We start from the raw sequence: 20,831 nt of genomic DNA on the forward strand, positions 1-20,831 counted from the left end.
ATCTGTTTGCTTTCTTCCTCCATTTTAATAGCCAAAGTATTAATCACGGTGAGGCTGATAAGCATAGCATTTGGCAATAAATACCCTCTCTTTTGACTGTGCTCTCTCAAATAATAACCTCTATGCAATAATATCACAAAGACCTTGGTTATCTCCTTCAGAGTTCCTGTGCAGTGGAGAATGTACTGAAATCAATGGGGTGGGTTGTTTGGCTTTTTTTTTTTTTTTTTACCACTAATAAAACTATGAAGGAAGAAAAGGGTATCTATCATATCAATCTTCAGGGCTTGAAAAGCATGCATACCAAATTCCATTTACAACAAGGTTTCAGCACACCTTTGTCCAAGGCAAACTTTTTTGTTGTTGCCATTCACTGCTAACCTGACTCCGGCCTGACGCTGATAGAGTGGCTCATTGTGTTATTGTGGGAAATCGCTTCGGAGAGATCTCCCATTCAGCCCTGGGATTCAAGAACAGGCATTCACAGGGAGCGGCCAATGCAAGGGAGAACCTCTGGATAGCTGCTGGAGAAATTTCTCATGTAGAAGGAAAGTTGAACCCATTATTATTACTGTGTTCACAGTATCTAAGTACCTAAACCACATGATTAGTAAAAATAACCAAAAACCCACTGCCTAAACCCCATCACTCTAGAACTTCCCAGCATCAGGTGAAAAAGTTATATTTTTCTTCCATCACCTCTCACATTCACAGGACAAAGTAAAATTTGCAAGTTATTTACTTCTCTGAACTGCATCATGAAAATGAAGATAGTTTCTCTTAGAGACAGACGGGAATCTATACTAAAAACCCAAAAAACACCAACCCAAACCCCACAAATGAAAGAGAAATCGCACACAAAAAAGTCAGCACATCATTGTTCCATTTTCAATTTTGATTTGGCATCCAGCACCTTACAGGAAAGAAGCCTCTCTTGTTCCAGGTATCTGATTTTTATCTTCAATGATAATATAGCATCAAGGAATTACCAAACCTTTAAGTGAAGAGTACTAGAGGGTTTTGTTTTCTTTAAAGTGGGAAGACACAGGGTCTCTGTTTATCTAAACAGAAAATGTTTTATCTTCATCATGCTGAATACACCAACTGATGCAGCTATAAAGCTGAAGTTAGCTATGAAATGGTTTAAAAAGGGAAATATTTGGGGTTTGTTATACTGTCTGAAATGGGATACAGTGTGAAACAAGAGTGGAGAAGAAATGAAGTTCTGTTGATACAGCAGGAGATAGCCCAGTGGGCTTACCAACACTCAGGCTGCCCCGTAGCCAACTTAATTCTGCATCTTCACCCTTCTAACTAAATTAATTCCCACTCTCTATTAATTCATTCAGGCAATGGAAGGCTGAAAGTTGTTGTTCTCAATAAAAATATATTGGTGCTGTTCTCTGATACTAAGCGACACACTGAAGTACTGGACAACTTGTATTATGAACTGAAAACCAACATCACTTAAAAAATTTACACCAACGCCCGCAGGGCTGGTTGAGAGACAACCACGTGGCACAGTGCCAGGCTCTCCCCTCCACCTGCCCTGGCTGCAGTCAAAAAGCAACATTCCCGATCCTGTAACTCCTAGTTACAAGAGCTACTCATTAATAACTTATAAGTAATTGTTAATTAAAATTTCCTAATAGTTCATCAATTGATACTACATCTTATAGTGTTAGCAGAACATGAAGAGGCAACAGCAGTACTGACAGGTTATTAACACACTAATTATTTTTAACATAATGAAAAATTTTTGAAGATTGATGAGAATTCTCCTGAAATCTAGGACAAGCAGCGCACACCTTCCAGTTCACAGCACACTGCTTGCCAGGCCTCTTTGGGAACAACCCCTGAAAGACTGAATTTAGAGGCAACCCATCATTCCTGGTTGTTTGTGATTTTTAATTACAAAATACCATCCAAAGTATGTTACCCTGCTGCTTTGAGCTCCAAAAGAAGAGAAAATATTACAGCAGCTTGCTGTTACTCTGAGCTTAGGCTGAAAGGTAGGAAAACAGAGAAAAATGCGGAGGAAACGAAGTAAGAAAACAATGTGTTCTAACGCTAGGTCTGCAGACGGGTATGCAGAGTTTCCCATTTCCTAAAAATGTGGAGGACTTACTGCGATTATACAAGCCTACACCGAATCCATTCAGGATAAACCAGTTCACATTAACCTGCAGGCTCGCACTAAGAATGAATCCTGATGGAAGGCAGCTCAGGTGCTTTGAGACACAGCTGGACACCCATCCCTACAGAGCAATGGGCCAACACAGCATCACACACCAGGAACTGCAGAAAGCTAAGTATTAAAGCAACAGAAAGTTATTTTGAGAGAGTCAAGAGGCACATATACAAGACAGTAAGTTGAGCTAGGTAGAGAGACGTAAATTTCTCAATGAACTGCAATATTTTTTTAATGCAAATTTATTATTTGATTAGAAAGAGGGCACTCACACGTCTTCATGTTTCTCTATTGACACAACCACACATAGCTCCAATGAAGTCAATTAAATTCTTGAAACTGAAGTCAGCTTTCCATAACCTTTAAATGACATTAATATTAGTCAAGCAAAAAACTTGACTAGACAAGCAGCAGAAAGCAAACCAACTTTCAAGTTTCATGCCACATGTAACTGCAATTTCCTTTTCCCTTGTTACGCTTGAAGAAATTAATTTCCATAACTGCGTATCAAACTTCAGAGGTGCAAGAGTCAATATTCAAATACATTTAAGAAGTCCACAGAAAGGTAGAAGAGGTACCGCATAGAGGTGAACTGAATATCAGTGGAGCTTTGATCGAGGGAAAAATCTTCCAGCTTAATAAGGCAAATGCACTTTTATTTCTGTGCTGAGTGAGATAGCCAAGTACGGCCCTCCCTCTCCCCAGCTCCATAACAGCATTCCCAGCCCCACAGATACAATGCACAATTCCAGCAAAACAGCAGGGAACCGTAAACTTCCTGGCTTGCCTGTTGCCGAAAGCCCGCTGCTGTCAAACCCCACGCTGAGAGCCTTTCCAGCTCGAAACACTACCAAGAGTTATTTAGTCTGTGTTGGTCCTCAGAGCATTTCACGTCACTGACAAGCACTGACAAATGGGGACACGTCATCATCTTGCGTGGGCTGAGTGAAGGCACTAGGAAGCCAAAAAAGTCATGCAGCAGGATTGTCCCTCTGCCCCATCAGCCCTCGATGTCAGTGCCACCAACTCCATTCAAAACACCTCTTTTCTTCCTCTGCTTCACTGACTTACAGAACGTAGACTTCCCGAAGTTGGCAGAAACAACCCTACTTTGAATCATGAGGTAAATCTACTGTACAAGCCTCGGAGTAGACTAGCAACAAGTATGAAAAAATAAAATCATCAGTAACAAAGTGGAGTTTATCTTCGGGCCCTTTGAAACAAAATCATTTTGACAGTGATATAGCAACAATCCATTCACAGGATTTCAGCTTTCTGGAAAGAAGCATTACAAAAAACCACAGAAGTCAAAAATGTTTAATTTATAGTTCTAGATAGAATTCAAAAATTGAAATACTTTGGAAAGGCAGAGGAAGAACTAGCTTTGCATCTCAAAATATGCAAAACAATTTCAAGATATAGACTTGGACTTGGTTAGTACACGGGGATAAGGAAAATGACCTTAAAATAAAAAAAAAAAGGAAGCTCTTTGAGGGTTGGGGAGAAGGAACAAATAATATACACTTCATCCACAGAATTCCAATAAACAGATGAGAACAAAACATCCAAGTCCTTCAAATATAAGGAAACCACCCTCAAAATACAAGTTGGAAGAATCCAAGTGAGAAAAAGACTGAACCTATAAGAAAGGTTCGTTCTTTAAGAATGTTTTCTACAGTGCCTTGCATAAATGTAAACCACTTCACCACCACCACCACAGGTCCTGATGGTACTCAGATTTTCCTGGACACGCACCCCACTTGACTTATTGCAAGAGAAATTCACTGAAGTCCAGATGGAGCCAAGTTTATGTCCTTTTAGAATGAGTTCCATATTAAATATAGAAATATAGTATATATGTACTTAAATTTTTAACATTAAAGTAGGGGCTGACAGCAGCTTAACTTTGACAGTGGAGGCAGAATCTTCAGAACACCAGCAAAACCAGGAATTCATCTGTTGTTAACAGACAGCCCGACAGCCTTCACACAAGATTCGAGCAAGGAACACACTTTCCCAGCATAATTTAGTTGCGCTTAATTTTACCTGCATGATATAACTGATTCACAACCCAACAAGATTTTATTCCACCACTTTAATAGCCAAGGGAGCACTATTGAGGCACACTTAGTTTCTGTGAATAAGCTGGAACACCCAGGCAGTATTACCAAAAGCACAGTACAGAATCTTAATCTTTTTAGTATTTACATTCTGACCCAGCCCAACCACATTTTGGCAGCAAACAGCAGAGCACAGCCCATATGGACACCCGCCTTAATATGGGACACAGTTAAACAGTGACAAAAGCCTCGCCATTAACTCCAGCTGGTCTTCCAACAAAAAGATTTACAGGTTTCAGGGACTCAAGTGGGTTGCATTTGTTCCCTAAATTTTAGGGGGAAGCTAGATATCTTTCCAACATTTGATGATACTATCTGGTTTTAAAAAACAAACAAACAAAAAAAACCCAAAGAAACACCAACAAATAAAGCTAACTAAAATTATTTACCTACACCACAACCTGTTCTTCTTGATGCAGAGGAGGGAGACGACATGCCCATGCAGTGACCTTAATGAAAACTCCCAAAAGCAATTAGCCTACGTAATAAAAAGACCCTTCCACCCCCTCTTCTGTGTACCTGCTCTTGCCCCCATATTTCTCTCTAGTCCATAACGGTACAGAAAGACAGTCTGTGTGTTCAGAACCGGTTTAACCTGTTGATATCAAACAGCTATTCAGCATCTCATCCTCCTCCTCGTGCTCACTAAGGAAATTCCCTCACCCTTAATGAATTCTGGACAATCTTTTCCACTGCCCCAGACTAAACTTTGACCCTGAAATTCTTCTCTTATGTTGTTCTGTGTTCCTAGGTATTGTTCCAAGCCCTGTTATGAATAATCTAAGTCACAGATTGCTGGGCATCCCTCCTCTCCATCCTATAGGTGCTGGAGATACCTCACACTTCATAAAACAACTGCTTAGAGCACAACATACAGAACTGAGTACTACAGCTCTACACCAAGAAGTAGTCATTGTTTCTTACAGCTTTGAGTACTTAAAAACGAGTTCTCTGAAAGTCAGCACCATTACAAGTCACTTCACTGTGATCTCTGTGTTTAAGGAAGAGCAGAACAAGATTTATCACCAATCAAGCTCAATCTACTCTAACTTTTGCCTTAAATTTGAACTCCTGTAGCTAAAGAGACAGTGGATGCTCTTATTTTCCTCCTTCTTATCCATATACATTAGAGGTGTAGAAATCTTGGAAGACTACTTGGTCAGAAATAATGAATAAGATATTCATTCTCACCCAAACTAAGCAGACTATAATATGCTTATTATTAAGAAGACAGTGAGGTACATCAGTCTTGAAGGCTTTTGTTTGAATACTTCTTAAATTGATAAAATCAAGAAAAGCCATGCTGTTACTAGCAATTTCCTTCTTGTAACAAACATAACTATGTTGAGCCTCATATTTCTTAAATACAAAGAAAATTTTCACTAATAATAAACACAGAGAAAGCATTATTACAACCATCCTGCTTATAGTGCGAATGCTGCAGTATCATTGGGTTGTAAAAGGATTAAGAATTCCTGAAGATTAACAGAAAAAATGATCAAAAATGCAGAAATACAGTACCAACAGCAGAATTTTTAGACCAGCTAGCACACTGGAAGCCCACTCTCCAAAGTCACTCGTCCCTCTCTCTGGGAAGGATGACTATGGGAAAAACATGACTTAGTGCGGTTTAATATTACATAGCTGCTATCAGACACTATAACAGGGGTCCACATTCCTCATCAAGTTACTTTGAAACAGGGAATCCAGTCATGTCAATCTAAAGCAAGAGAGTTCCCTACCCCAAATATAAGTATGGCAGAGAAGGGGATAATGTATTTATTTCATCCTTTATAAGTTTAGTTTAACACACGCTCAAACACAAGGTACAAGGTACAAAAAGTTTTTTTAAATCATATTAAAAAAACCCTCATCAGTGGCAAGAAGGCACAAGGATGTAGAGAACAGATGCATAAAATGCACTGCTAGACCCAAACTTTGACATTTAAATGGCTGTGAGTGCCCCCCCCCAAAAAGAGGTAGATTCTATTCAGTACAATATTGCAGGCCACTGTTCATTGATACAATAAATCTGACAAATACTTTTGAAGCTTCCTTTGGCAGTTTTAGCTCCTACAGTTTATATTCAGAGTCTTACTCACCCTGTATCTAATCACAGAGGTTTGAGATCATCACCAAAGTCATGAGATATGAACATATACACACATACATACATGCTCACCTCCATAGTGGGTATAATTACCTTTATTTACCTCAAGATCCTTAGAATACTTAAACCACATTCAGAAATAAGCAAGTTCAAAGAACAGAAAGCCAAGTGGTGAAGAGAAAAATCTCAGGTTTTCCCCCTCTCGTTGTCCTGGATTTAACCTGCTACAAAAACTGTCTGTGTGTGCCTCAGCCTTACAACACAGTGTGCCTGCCTCCCAAAGCCTTCCACACACTCACTTCAAGAGAGCAGCGTACCAGGGAGCACAGCTCCTGCCACTGGCACATACCAAAGATTCCAGATCATTTTTGCACCACGACTAAAACGTTCACATCAACTTGTTTTTCCATTATAACATGTTACTCCAGCCTCAAAAAAGTACAATCTTAGCGTGGTAATTTCAGTATTGTTTTCGGAAATCTTTTCTTGGCTGCTGGGGATGCAGAGAAAAATGGGTTAAGAAATTTAACACACAACATAATCCTCCTGCTTCCAAAAACAAAGTCTAGGTATAAATCCTAATAACGCCACACATCTACTGAATTCTTTTCTCTTTTCATTAGCACAGGGAAGATAGGGACAGGTGTACTTTGCTAATGCCTCACCTCTTCACCAAACTGCCTCTTTCTGTAAATTTTACTAACTCTGAGATATGCCTACTGCACAATCCTTTATGCAATCACTTATTGCTAGAAGCACACACACACAAAAAAAAAAAAAAAAAGAAAAATTATGGTAAACAGTAAAGTCTCATTGTATTTAATAGCTGTAAATCTTTGTTAGAAACAGCTATCCTAGAACACGCAGACACATTCAGGAGGTCAAGTGAATTCTATCTGAAGTTTACAGAAGGAAGCATATACAAACAGTCTTACAAAGGTATTTTCATGGCAGGAAACTACAAGCACTTCTCTGCTGCTTCGGTGGCTGCCAGCCCCACCGCACTGTGAGCCAGCCCTGCAGTCAGTGGTGGTGCAGGCAGTGGCAATGCTAAATACACTTCACTTGCACTGCAGCATTAATCAGATCACAAATCACTAATTAAATCCTGCTTTATGATTTAGCCTTTAATTCATTACAAACACAAAGGCAAAACACGCAATGGAGTCTGGTAAAAGTCAGTCTGGAGTGCTTCGCTCCAGCTATCCCTGTCCCAATGTCCAGCCCTCCTTGGAAGTAGATGTCTTTTTAATCACGATGTAAAAAAGAGAATTCTGAAAAGAACATAATGGCTAATTACCATACATCATTGAAAGTGATAAATGCAAATCCATGACTATTCAAGTGCAATGCTGGTGGCTTGCCACTACTTAAGATATCCATATTTTTGGTTCTCCAAAGCATTCCTATTTCTTCACTTAAGATGGGAAAACCAGAAGCTTCTCATTTTGTGCAACACACGTTTGCCTCCTTGCTTTAATTTTGTGGACTTCCTGCCAATCATACTGTTGAAAAGTAAAGTCTGGGTGACACGAAATATCCTGACCGAAGGATATCCAGCTTTACAATACTTAAAATGTTGTGCATTCCTCCTTATCCATCACTGCACAGGCCAGTTTCAGCATTACAGCAGCTGCATTACACCTTCCGGCGCTTGGGAAAGGTCCTACACATCCCCCCACCATAGCTGCAGCCTCACACTTCCAGATAAACTGGGTCCTTAAGACTTCATTAAGATTTCCTCTTTTCTTGCTCTCAACGCCAGCCATTGCATTGCTGTCCCAAGAGAAGAAATGCAACAGTGCTTTCCAAGCAAGCTGGCTATTAAGAACACATCCTCCCCAAACTCTCCTGATAAAGTGCTTTAAAATATGCCCACAACCTCATCTTAATGGCCTGGTCTGATGTAGGTGGCTTGGCCTTTCAAGCAATCCCTCCGTTTAATTTCCTCAACAACTGCACTCTACAAAACCAAACATCCTGTCCTGCTTCCAGAGCCAGACCCCAGCACGAGTAGGAGCGGGGACTGGCATAACAGCTCCAGCCCACACCAGGGAGCTCCACCAGCCACTCTCCTCACAAATCTGGGTCATGACTGGAGTGGAACACAAGTTACACTAACAGATACTTGGCTGCAGAACACAGTTTGACTGGTCTGCATGCAGCTTGGCAGGGAGGAGGTGCTGCACTCCTGGTGCCCAGTCCACGCTTAAGGGGGGGCTCCCTGGAAAAATGTATTCCTAATTGGGTTTTGGGGGGTAACAGCAACTGTATAGGAATCTTAATCTTTTAATGAAGTCACTGAAACTACAAGTAGATATTGAGGATAGACACATTATAACTTACTCTGCAACTCTTCCCTGTTTGATGAGCTTCAAGCCCCATGAAACAATATCCCAGCCAATGATACCTGCCTAACATTTTTTCACTAGCTTCTGTTTCTTAACCAAAAGCATAAAGATCTTTTAAAAATTACTTGTATCAATCTCAGGATTCAACACCTTTAATACACTCTGACTCTTAAATAGCTTGCTATCTCTTCCTATGATGAAGACAGCCAACGTCTAAAGCTAAATGCAGAGGAGCAGTTGAGGTAAAGCCAAGGCTGCCATCCCCAGAATAAAGGCAGCTGTTCAACAAAAGGAAGAAAGCACATCAAGAAAGAAAAGCAAAAATTCTGATACAAAATTACAACCATGACACTTGGATCTTTTTAAAATACATTTCTCTAAAGGGTTTTAAGTGCCATTTACTACTTTTCTAATAAACAGGCATCGCAATCAAGTCTAGTCTAGTGGGGAAAAATACTTCCACTTTGTTTTTGCTAGTCTCCAGATAAAAATCTCTCTCCTCTATAAAAGCCAAAAAAAATCACTGTGGCTTCACTGGAGACAAGATGGTGGGGGTAATGCTTTAATTGTAGACAACTTCAAAAAAACCCTTCAGCTACCATTTTTTAGCACTCCGCAAATGATTACACTTTACAGACTGTTTTAATACAGCCTTAACCATAAGAATATTCTCGCTTCAGTTAATTATGCTTGCAACCTGACATGCTTATGACTACAGAAGACCTATTACAAGGTAAGGTCCTCAGGCACTTACCCCTGGGTCCCAACAGCAAATAGGCATCAACGTGCTCTTCCAGCAGTGGCTGATTTAACGCAACACTGAACTCGACACCCAATAACAATGACAGCATCCAGGTCTGCCGCCTGCTAGATACCTGACATCACCCCTCACAAACTCACAATCCTCTGAGGGGAACTTATTAAGACAGTCCAAATATAAACCTACAGTTATAAGCTTTAAACAGCTACATAGGATTGAAGACAGAAATAACCACTTTCACACAAGAGACTTCCTGAACCTCCTCCAGCGGTAGAGCACCCCTAACTACATTTACATGACTATGGTCACAGATCCAGTTTTTATAAAAGTAAGTACTCCCTTTGAAAAACAGCTCTACAGAAAGAAATATGTATCTTGCCTGAACACCAGATGCTGGTACACACCCCAGCTTCAGTCAGCACTCCAGCAACAGAAGTAGAATTGTAGTGTTTCTTCTCTTTGCTGTTGGCTTCACCTTGTTAGCTGGCACAGGTTAGATCCTATGCAGTGTCTCACACCAATAACTGATGTCCAAACCAGAACCCAAACAAATTGCATCTTGATCTGCTCACAAATCAGAGCATTATTATAATAAAGTCATTTATTACAAAGCACTCAATGCCTGGGGGAAGCTGGCTTCCAGAAATATCACACTCAATTATTTTACAGCCACAGCATTATTTCTTTGATGTTCAATACTCACAATCATGACTGACTCAAATCAGCAACAAAAGTGCATCACAGCTGTCCGCCTCACCCCCAGCTCCCAGATGAAGCCTACTGGTTTCCAGGCACAATTCACACCATTGGATACACGATACCTTTGCGTCCCCAGTCCTTCAAGATCATCCCACTGTCCCACCACCAACCCTCCAAAGTCACTGAACTAGTGGGTCTGAACATTTAAAAGCTGAGATGAAGACTTTTTGAAGGGCAAGTACCTACACTGGGCATTGCCAACAAGCTTCGACTAGACTGTAGGAGCAAGGAAGACAATGTGGAGAGTGCAGTCTGCTCTGACACATCTGCCCACAGGGCATGGAGGGAAGAGAGCCAGCAATGTAAGTACAGAAATCTTTGTCCTTAGGTGACACTGAGACAATCCACACATGCCAAAATTGTTATGCAATTAGTATGTTCTTAATTTTGTACCCTTAGAGAAGCTAAGTAAGTGTACTTAATCAACTGAAACTAAAGTAATGCAAGATAAAGCAATCCAAGTAACTAATCAGTTAAAAGACATCAAATAGAAGTGAAGTATTTAATTATATACCATCAGTTCAAGTGCACAACACAATATAAGACAGATCTATAAAACAATATGCTGCTTCCTAATTTAATCTGCACAATCCAACTAAACACAACTGCTGAGTAATACTGAAGAGAAAAAAGAGTTGCAAAACTAACACAACGTTTGAAATCTTCCTGGTGAGGCTCAACGAGATGAAGCTAATGACAAGCTTGAAGTAAATTCATAAGATTCAAGGCTTCCTCCGAGACAATTTTTGGCAACAAAATTAATTTAAAGACATGATATTAAAAAAAATATGAAAGTTTGAGTTTTCCTCCAATACTCACATATACGGTATACCCCCCTGTATACTCAGCTTTTGCTCTCACAGCAGTACCTCAATCTTCAAAACCATTAAGCCTACTGGGAAATTGGTGTATATGGGAATTAATGCAACAGGGGGAAAATTATTAAAAAACTTCCATCCCCATTAATGCATTCCAGAATCCTTTAAGCCACACTCTAACACTATTGGTTGACATCATCAATCATGAATCTACAATCTAACACAAAAAAATTAAGCTTAAAACTGACAATGTTGTTAACAGCTTAAAAACTTAACAGTTTCAGGGACAAATATCTTGAAAACAATGTTACTACGCTGAGGTGCATCAGAGCAAAGGCTATGCTTGTCAAATTCTCATTTTTATTCTAACTTGAGTAACCTCTACAGCAGATAAGCATCAGCAGGAAGGTGAGGGAAAGGGAAAAGATAACAGAGCATTTCAGAGGATATAAAGTACCCTCAGGCCTTCTTCCAAATTCAGTTTCTTAAAACCTAAGCTCCAAATATAACAGGCATTTCCAATGTCCATTCCTGACAAGCTTGTTTTGTTTGTTTGTTTTCCAGTTATCACCACCACTAATTGAGTAACAAAAACCTAGCACCTAAAATGCTTTTGTGTATCCTGGAAATAGCAGCAGCGCATTTTGCAGAGAAACGTTGTACTATTTGCAAATATCGTGGAGATAAGTTTATTCCTTATAAAATCAAACCAATGGTCAGGAAAAAATAAGGCATCTTCAGTATAGTACCCAAGCACAGTAAAATTCAGTTCTTGAATAGGAAAGCATAAATTTCATTGAATCAGACTGAATTGGGGCTCTTTTTTACTAGGAGATAGATTCAATGTTGGAGTATTTGCCAAGTTATCTGTAGTTTCATGAAAATAATAAAGGTTAAAAGACTCAGGTTTTTTGAGTTGTCTTAAGTATAATCATTGGCACTTCAAAAAGATTTTTCCTGAAGACTTCATAGAACCATTTTTAGAAATAATCAAGAAACCTTAAGCTGCACTCCACATGCAAGTTCCCATCAAGTCACATTAGCAGTACTCGAATTAACCAAAAAGATGTTTGGAATTCTTTCTGCATTACACAGACCTTCCTATTCCTTGTCCGGCATCCCAGCACTCTCCATGTCTACATTTAAATCTCACAGATCCTTTGGCAAGACAAAAGCCTAGTGCTGAAACCATGTCTCCGATGATGCAAGTGAAGAACAACAAGGAGTATAAATGCATCCGTAGTGTACGTGAACCTATGTAAACTCAGCTGCGCTCAATTAAGTTAAGCTCATTGCTTTAGGGGTAAACCTATATATATACACAGGAAAACATGACCCGAGGGCTACATTGTTGCTAGAAAAGCTAAACAGACTTCATTAAGTCATACGCTTATGCTCCATATCTCAGCATGCTTCTTTTTGGATGCATCCTATTAGCTGAGATTTCCAACCAGGATATTACTAAAAGGAGATGTTCATAACCTAATAGTTCTTTGCACCGCCTGGAATCCAACACACAATAGAAGTAACTCTGTTATGGATACCTTTCTGTTACTCATTCCCACCCTGGTATTTCACCATTAAGAGTTGTGCTTGCACTCCAAAGCTAGCTATCCCTTCCCCCATAAGGACAGAAGTCAAAGATCCACGGACAAGAACTTCAAGTCAAACACACCCTTTGCTATTTCAGGCTTTAACATAAGCAGATTACAGCTCAGCTGTATTCTGCCTGAACTTTTGTTTGTCTCCTACCAGTGGTGCACTAATTATCCCTGACAAAAGACAGACTTTAATTAACAAGCAATGACCAACCTTTATCTACAAACTCTTTCTTCCCACATAAGTTCTGCCTTTAAACAGCCACTAAATATGAAATTTCTGCAGTGAATCATTAGGAGATATTCTTACCCCACAGAGTTCATGTGGAATTCAAACAAGGCAGGAGAGACAGGCTGTCAAGGACGCCCTGTCTGCAGAAGACAAGGTGCACCTCTGGCTGCGGAACAGCTTTTCTGCAGATCCAGGATACTTGTGCTCTTGCAACACACGCTGTTCCAGGAAGGCTCGGCAGCTGCTATGCAGCCCAATGCACTTCACAGCAAGTAAATATGTAGACAGACAAGATCTCCGCCTCAAGACATTCAGAAGAGAAAGGGAAGATCTTTCCTCGTGCCCTTTTGTACAGAGGACAAGAAAGCTGCCCCTTCACATACAAGAAACAAAGACCAGAGACAGCTTCAAAGTAGGAAGAAATTAAGGTATTGGGACAGGTAGCTAAAATGAGTAAGAACAGGTAATTTAAATCAAAACCAGGTAGTCAAGCTGTTCTTTTAACTATCATCCCTTGCTAAGGTGTGCTACAGGAGCTCTTAAGAGAGACCTGCCACATATGCACACACAGAGCATCAAGGAGACCAGGAGATTTTACCTCCAACCATTTTGCACTTACCTTCTCTCAATCCTTTTCCTTTAGGATGGGAGATGGTGGTTAGGGGACAAGACTGGCAGACAGGGAGCATGATCACTGATTCCAAACAGCACAAGTACTAAAAGCCTAAAGCCAAAGTAAAATCTGCCATTTCTCCATTTAGAACACACATTTTCTCCTTGCACTGTACCTCGGCAGGAACATCCATGCCTGCCAGGGGAAGATGCTGTCGTGGCTGGGGAGGCAGCATGGGATGGGGATGCTTTGGGGTCACAGACAAGGAACATGCACACTGTGCCCAGCTCCGGTACACAGCCAAGGCAGAAGTAAGGATGGCAAGTCATCCTTGGCTTGAAAGCCACAGATGTGTTGTTCAAGCATAGATTCAGAAAAGACTGAAGCAAGCTCACCACCAGGCCAGCACCAAGCCACACCAGACCCTCACTGCTCCCTTCTGCCTGTGCTGGGAAGCGAGGCAAGGAAAGGCAGCTCCAAGGCTAATTTCCATCTGGATCAACCCTGGGGTCTAACTCACAGAGCCACAACAAGAGAAGCGATAGTAACCAAGGGAGCTGGAGGCAGGTCTGACCTTTCAGGAGCAGCACTAAGTTAGAGCTGTGTAATCAGGCCACAAACTTACACTTCGAGGTACGTTTATAGCATTCCACCTACCGATATACATGCAGAGTTGGACTGCAGCACCTCCTTTTTTAATATCATAATGTTTAACTACTTAACCGAGGTGATCCGCCAAGTACTGTATGGCAAACACTTGTGAAACAATTTCCTTCCTCCACTGCCTACAATGCATTTAGGAATTATTTGATTTACACCACAAAGGGAATTCAAACATAGCTCAAGAGCAAACAAAACTTCCCTACACCACATACACATACAACCTAGGTAAGATGTGCAAAAAATACCTCAGTGTTTTCCTATCCTTCTGGCTTCTGCACATTCAACACTTAAATTGGGAAGTTTCATCATCACAAACCAGTCAAGATCATCTTGTGAGAGCTATTGAATCATCACAGCATTCAAACATTATTAGAGAGAGATTAATTGTAATTAATACAGGCAGCTTAGGTTTAAAACAACAAATGCTAATTTCCCCAAATTAATGAGAATTGAGAGGGAAAATCGACTCGAAAGAAAATCTACATAGTTTACAGTTGTAGGCTCATTTAACTTTTTTTTTTAAGAAGCAACTATGAAAGAGAAATTATAATCCTCTCATTTGAGAAGGAGGGGAAACTTTGGGTAAAAACCTATCCTGATTCCATACTAAAAGGAAAACAATATAAACGTAAAACAGTATAAAAAGGGAGAAAAAGAAATAAAGAACACAGTGACGGATGTAAACTAGAACTATGGAAAATTGGTAAGGGAAACCAAGACTGATGTCAAGACAAGTCACACAAAAGAAAATAATCATGACTTGCAGGATGACAGAAAATAAGCTGCTTTTTAAAATAAACTAGGAAGGACTGAAAACTAGTAGTAGTATAACCCCATTGCAAAATACAAGGAAAAATGGGGGTAATGACACAGGGGGGAAAAAAAGCATTTAAAATTTTTTTTCACTCAGTATTTGGAAAGAGACAAAAAAAATGCACTTGTATGAATTCATTAACTACCTCAGTGGCCAAATCAGCTTCAAAATCTCACAATTAAGTTTTGGTCCAGGCCATTTAGCAAAGGCCTGACCTGCTGTAAACAACAGGATGCACTGCTGTGGAGGGATGGAGGGGAGACCCTGCTGCTCCAGCACCAGAGGGAAGCTGGACAACCACTGCAGTTATATCCCATCAATAAGGCACAGTTTTCAGATAAAACAATCAAAAGTCAATACCAGTGATAAGGAAACCAAAGATATGAACACAATCAGCACAGTTCTATATAAAACAGGTCATATCAAACAAATCCAAGTGCACTCTCCAATGCGATTACACCATTGCTTGGAAAGATAGCTGTGTTAGCACACGTATATTCTTTAGCCAGCATTTGACTTAGTACCACGTAACACCAATAAAAGAGTTAGCACTGCTCAATCAAAATGAAATATCTACAGTATATGAACAGACAGCCAGTTAACTGGCCACGGTTTAACCTGTGAGCTGATAACATTGTTTGTGAGTCAGCCACACTATGGGTGCAGACAGACCCAACCGCTCAGTGCACGGCACTCTGGAAGGGTCGACTGGCACTGTCCAAGATTTATTCATAAGGTCCCAGGGCCAACAAGGATCAGACATTAAAGAGCAATAAGAACCAGAGAGCCGAAGCAGGAGCCAGGCAAATCAGAACTGGGCACAACATTAAAAACAAAAATCCCAAGATTAGCTACTGGAGTAGATGGGATCAGCCAGGGGAAGTGAACAGCCTTTCCTCCTCTTATGGAAGTATGACTATGTGCTCACCAGAAATAAAAATTACAGGCAAGCCAGGATAACTTTATCCTTTCTAAGAAAGAACTATAAACCTACTAAATTAAGCATACGCTGTAATGCTTACTGACAATTTTATTAGCTTGCAAAAACTTACTTGGCATTTGTAAGTAAATTGGTTTTGCCCCGCTTACCCATAACAAGTCAGCCTTTTTACAAAGATATCCTACAGATACAATACGGTATACTAAAGAGAAGGCAAATAGTTATTGCCCTCTTGCCACATCAAGCTATCACCATTCCTCCTCTGGGAGAGACTTCCAGAGGTGCTCTAACAACATACAGACACTGCCAGAAGCCTTGCCAAGTCTCATGTTGGGGAGGGGAAACCCCAGACACATGCAGACCAGCAATAAGACTTCTAGTCTAGCCTCAACAGGAACAAGCCCCAACAACCATTTATCTCCAGTTACTTCACCTCTGTGTCTTGTTTTCTCAGCTGTAAAATGGGGATAATGAAATGTATCACCTCTGTCAGGTGCTCTGGTATTTACCAAGAGCAAAGGAACCATCACATTGCTTATTTGCCAATGTTTATTTAATGATTTCCTACTAAAATTGACTGCCTGTCCTGGCCAGTAATGCTAATTAAAATTATCAGTTCACGGGATCTGTTTGGCTGCCCACATTACAACTACAACTGTAAGCTACAATTTCTTTCATATGGACCTTCCTAAATTAGGAAATGCTTAGCAGTTTGTGGGTGGGACTAAAACTAAACCACAGTACCCAGCTACCCACAGCCACCGTTAAATAAAACCCCAGAGATCACTGCTGCTGCCTGTGCTCCCAGCAATGTCCAATCCAAGGATGCTCCCTCTGCCCCATCTTCCCCATTCCCAGCCAGGCTATTCCAGCCATCTCCTGCTCTCCCACTAGCACTTCACCCCTTGAAGTTAGTTCCTACTGCCCACGTTAACTCTTTCCTCCTGCCATATGGGGCTGAAATCCCATCAGAATAACATCACCTCCAACATACTTTGTACCAACTCGACCACGATTGAATAAGCAGCCACAATGCAAGATGTCGTTCCCAGTAATTTCATTAACTGCCAAGCCAGAAGCTTTTTTTAAATTTAAAAAACCCCAAACTTTTAAATGCACTGGCTTATTGTGATTTTTAATTAGTGACAGGATTTCAGATAGTGCACATCCACTGCCCCAAAAGGGGGATGAGAGGAGTATGTGTGTGCTTGTGAAACCATTGTTCCTCTGTCAATACAGCTCATCCAAGTTCTCAGCTGCCCAATCACACAACTTTAAAAGTCAACAGCTGGTCGTTTTATAACCTGGGAGAACTAACACGCCAAACTTTATGTCACCGGCAAGGAGTCTCGGCCAAAGCCTGAGGGCTCCACGGGGATTGTTCCTGCTCCACCACAATGCTTCACCTTCCTCCTGCAACCAACAACTAAGGAAAGCAAAGTCCACGATGGTAAACTGGGCAGAGAGCTGTTCTGTAAGCAGTTAACAACCCAGGCAGGCCTACTGAATTGTGCTGGGCAGTGGTTGGGATCCAGGATCTGTCACCATCTGGAAGTCTGCTTGGCTTTTGACATAAGTCTCCAGCACTCATGGATGGAAACAAGTTCCCAGTTCTTCTGCATTAACATAAAAACAATTAAAACTGTTTCCCCCCCCCAAATATCTCAGAAACTGAAGCACATCACACAAGTTTAAATGACAGCATTGTTCATGTATTTAAGCAAAACCTGACTTTTTGGAACAAAAACATCTCCAAAAACTAAAACCTCAATTCAATCATTGTCAACAAGTTCCTGTGATGACTCCTTGTAAGAGGAAAGCATTCAGATGAAAGTCTGCAGAAGGACTCATAGCATCTTCCTCTCTCCAAGAAACATTAACTACTACCTGACAAAAGCATTTCTGCTGAGAAAGGGAACACTACAGGCCAGTATTAAAGCAATTTCAGTGCTGCTACAAAGCAATTAGCTAGATAATACCTTCACTACATGCTGATTTTTCCTTTTTCAGAGTACTGGTGCAAGCATAAGTACTAATTTGTTGTTTGTACAGCCATTTCTGAAGCTGCAGGTGACTCAGTTTAGATTTTCCTTTCTGTATCGCTGAAAAAAATTGTACTTTGGCATTGCACATCTGTTCACCAGTTTATTTCGCTGTTTAAAAAAACATAATCTCACAATAAAATAAGAAACACTTTTACACTGTATCTCAGGACAACTTTTATCTTGTATCAGCAAATACCAACTCACACATTTTGATTTTAAAATATTAAAACTCACATTTGTGAAACACTGACCTTGCTACTTGTTTTTTTCCCTAAGCCTAAAGAAGGGATAAGGGAACAGAAAAATAAGGATTTATTAAGGCAGACAAGAAAGGATCAAGATCCTGCAGCAAGATCTTCCACTGTAATAATCTAGAAGATTTGAGAAACTGGAAAACTTTTTACAGCACCTGTTTAGAGCACAATATCATCCTAGTATCATAGTATCATGCATCATGTTTGATGCATGATGCCTTCACAGTAACACAGCAGCTCTCACACAACCACAGAAGCAACCTATTCAGACACACAAAAACTAAAGTAGTAATCTTATATGTTAAGGAGACTGCGGTTACAGAAGCATCCGAATGACTTGATTCTTATGCTATCCAGCAGCCAGAGGTGGCTGCTGTAGAAGAGATCACAGTCCTTTTTGGCTGCGCTCAGGATTGCCTAATTTCTACCCCACCACCATTTCCTGCCCAAGGAAAAACGGAGCTGGAACATCTGGACAAGCGTGTCCAGCTCTGTTATCTAAGTGGGGAAAGGGCAAGGATAAAACACTGCATACACTAGAGCTTCTAGAGTGAAGACACTTAAATTAGGTAACACGACCATTCCTCTGTGCTGCAGATATACTGGCAGTTGTGGCCATACAGTGCCCCAACTACTGTTTTGCAATGCACACTGACTCGATAAATAGGCTTCAATTTAGCAAGAACGAATTTGCACTGTTTGTTTATTGAAGTCACAGAGGATGTTTATCTTCTGTGCAGTCATTAAAAGCACCAGTGAACTTGATAAGCAATAATTAAGATCTGTTAGAGCAACATATGGACGGCAAAAATAAATGTGCGGAGCAGAATTAAACAAATTACTTTTGCCACCAGCTGACATACATGTAACAAGCATGAAGGCAGACTGTATGCAAACATGAGCAATGTTAACAACTGACATAACTTTTCTCCAATTTTTCATCAAGTTCTGTGGAAGTTCTGCTTATCTGAAAACCTTAGAACTTGACTTCTTTTCCTCTTTAGCCATAAAATTTCTTGTGTATCAGTTATGGTTAACTATCAATACCGAACACCACGTGTTCTGTACCACATCTTATAAGCCTGCAGCTCTACACCTGGCAAAACTGGACAATAAGATACAGTAGCAAAAAATCCATGAGCCATAAGCTGCTCCTTTGTTAGTGCACTTTACCATCCCAGCATGGCAAACAGCTTAGTGCCCCACAGTACTCTTTCAGAGTTTACAGCAAGACACTCCCTATTTTTCTAGCAGAATCCACAGAATACCTCCGGCTTCTGAATATAAGCGCATATCTCAACATCTGAAATTAACCAGAACGTAAAAGTCTCTTTGGTTTGGTCTTTTAAGGTTTTTGTTTGTTGGGTTTCTGCTGCTGTTGTTTTGAGTTCTTGCTGAACCAAAAAGTAACTTAGTTTTACAACAAATAAACCCAGAGGACAACATACAAATAGAAAGTTAGGTCATGAGACACCATGGATACCAGCTCAGTACCTGCTTGAGCATGAGTGAAACACTGAAGTACCAGAAAACGATGCTTCACTTTTGCTTATTCAGAGAGTTACTTTCATCAGAATTACCAGAGAGCCTCTACAACAACCTAAATCATAAAGCTCTGCTGAGGCAATGGTGAGAAAATCACCGTGTCAAACAAGCTAGACTTATGAGTGTATTAACATATTAATCGAATTGCTGTAAAATTAACACTTTATCCTCAAAACACTTAACATGCATTTCCTGCCAGTAAAAAATAGGCAGAGCTGAACACCTGCGGGGTCACGGGGCACAACACGAGCAGTGGATGGCTCTTTCAGCTATCAAGTCACTTTGCACTTATCCAGAATCTCAAATACAGTTAGATGTCAGAGTTTATATAGGGTAATATTTGTGATACTGTTGCCATTTAACCTCCTCCTCCAAACCACAAAAGATCACTTATTTAAGAGGAGACAAGGTACATGCATGTTCAGACACCAACACAAAAATAGCAAAAGCACCTGCCTCTAACAGACCAACAACTTAGACAGAAAGTCATGATTTATTTTTAATTTAAACACTCTTTTTGTCATCCCTTTCTTCTGCCTGGAAACAACACCAAACTTACTGTAGCTCAGCCTGCTTCTGAGTTAGTCTCTGAGTCTAAGCTCTCTGTAGACCTTTGGCAACGCTGCAAGCCACCCACAGCTTCATTCCTTTCAACATTACCACCTCTTCCCTATTTAACATGACAGCCAAAACACAAGGCCACCTCACTACACTTCCAATTTCTCATTTTCTTCCCTATCATTCTTCATCCACGAACGCCCTTACCAAACAAGCCAGAAAAATTCTGACCTATTCCTCAAAACCACCTTTTGAAGATGCCTGTGAATTTTCTCGCCTTGCATGGCAGGTATCATCAACAGTGACTCAATCTATGGTCCAAAATCCACACCCTGTTGTCCTGCCAGATCAGACAAGTTGGACTCCAGTTCTGAAGTACTTGGGGACCATATACCAGAGCCTTCCTGTGTCATTTGTACCCATCTCAGAGCCCAGACACAGCCACCTTGGCTGTAATGCT

The 20,831-nt window shown here is 40.5% G+C and overlaps 1 protein-coding gene across 3 annotated transcripts in view; it reads right to left on the reverse strand.

Moving 5' to 3' along the window:
- The window catches only part of FNDC3B (fibronectin type III domain containing 3B), a 201,648-nt gene that overhangs the window by 173,629 nt on the left and 7,188 nt on the right, over positions 1-20,831 (reverse strand). Inside the window, exon 1 of one of the 3 annotated variants that reach the window (XM_069864563.1) lies at positions 14,127-14,145. The exons of 1 other annotated variant lie outside the window; for it this stretch is intronic. The gene's annotated coding sequence lies outside the window, so the exon portion shown is untranslated. Of the gene's footprint in view, positions 1-13,017; positions 13,037-14,126; positions 14,146-20,831 lie in introns of those variants that run through there. One more of the 3 variants, XM_069864564.1, reaches the window with a different exon arrangement.

Source organism: Phaenicophaeus curvirostris, chromosome 10 (assembly GCF_032191515.1).
Source record: "Phaenicophaeus curvirostris isolate KB17595 chromosome 10, BPBGC_Pcur_1.0, whole genome shotgun sequence".
NCBI classification, from domain to species: Eukaryota; Metazoa; Chordata; class Aves; order Cuculiformes; family Cuculidae; genus Phaenicophaeus; species Phaenicophaeus curvirostris.